Below are 1,759 nucleotides of genomic sequence, written 5' to 3' on the forward strand. Positions count from 1 at the left end.
AGCCTCCCTTGACCTGTTGACTGGTCAACATAGTCAAACCAAGAGCTTAAACTTTTCCAAAATGTCTTAATCACCTTTTAGCCACTTTCCTCTGATTTAGGCTGCCTTAGGCCGACCTTTTAATGTCATAAAGCTCCCTAACAGGCTCCCTAACTAAGCCCAGCTCTTGGTTTAGCCTTAAGTGGTAGTGGTCCCCCCCCCATTTATCCCAAGTCCACCCAATGGGGGCAGGGCTTGTCCAGCCTTTGAGGCAGCCTTCTAGCTGTTCCAGGGACAGGTGGCATCATCTGGAGAGCTCATGAGTCGATCCCAGCCATCCAATCCAGCCCAGGCCATTTGAATAGGGGAAAAGGTGACTTTTGAGGCCATTGGATCAAGGCAATTTCTCTCACTGACCCCAGCCTCGCAGAGCGAGTTCTTTGTTCATTTTAGCTCCTCAGGGCCTTCTCTACATCCCCACTATAAAATCCAAGTGGTTGGACGTCACCGGAGGCGGGTTCTCCGACGAGTCCACCACCTAGTCCATCCCAGGCTTGTAGTGGTCGATCCAGGCATGTTTGAGCTCGATTTCGTGCTAGGGATCTTCACTTGGACAGTCTACAAGCTCATCCATCCAGAGATTTTGAAGATCCAACGGTATAATCCCTCAAAACCCTTAGATCTAGCTCACACTACATGGATCTAATTATCTTTGCATATAAGATGTTTTAGATCAAACGAATGCTTCCCCACTGTTTCTATTCATATCCTCTCCTTGAGTTTAAAATTTCAGGTGGTTTTGTCCATCTGATCGAAAGAACGAACCAAAAAACGGATTCTAGGGCGTCATCCGTAGTTTGCTGCGGATATACGTTTTCTGGACCGTTGATCACACGATCAACGGTCCAGATCTAGCCTCTCCGCGCCTTGGTTCGCCCGTGTATTCATTTTAGCGTTCGACCGATCATCTAACGAGATCAGGGCCGTCCGCTCAAAATTGCGGGATCAAACCTCCGCCGTTTGATCTTCCTCCGCTAAGATTAAACGGTGGGATGCGATCTCAGCCGTTAGATCGAACCCGCGGCTAATCCAACGGTTGTATCCGGCCGCTGACGTGGTTAAGTTAAACTGCGTGAAGCGGTCTACGGCCGACGCGTGTCCCAGCCGTCACGCGGATTCGACCCCGTGAATCCGAGCGCGCCATCTGTCCTGTCGCGCCGCCGTTTGACTAAAAAATCATTTTAAATTCTTTTTTTTATTAACAGAACTTCAAAAAATGATAGTAAATAAAATATATAACCAAAAAATGAGTATAATATATCAAACTGTTCAGAATTTTGTCTAATTTATTTTAAAAATAAAATCAAACTGTTTTGATTATTATTTTATTAGTAATTTAAGAAATACAGAAAATCATATTTTATTTTTTATTAACAGAACTTAAAAAAATGATAATAAATAAAATACAGAACCAAAAAATAAGTATAATATATCAAACTGTTCATAATTTTGCCTAGTTTATTTTAAAAATAAAATGAAACTATTTTGATTATTATTTTATTAGTAATTTAAGAAATACAGAAAATCATATTTTATTTTTATTAAATATAAATAAGATATTTTTATCTGAAATTTGGCATGAATACTTTTGAGTATATGACTGGCCTCCAGAAATTTTTTTATATTTATTGGAGCTATATTTTGATGGTTATTAAGTGTGCAAATTAGATATATATATATATATATATATATATATATATATATATATATATATATAACT

This window comes from Dendrobium catenatum, unplaced genomic scaffold (assembly GCF_001605985.2).
Source record: "Dendrobium catenatum unplaced genomic scaffold, ASM160598v2 fragScaff_scaffold_621, whole genome shotgun sequence".
In the NCBI taxonomy this organism is placed as follows: Eukaryota; Viridiplantae; Streptophyta; class Magnoliopsida; order Asparagales; family Orchidaceae; genus Dendrobium; species Dendrobium catenatum.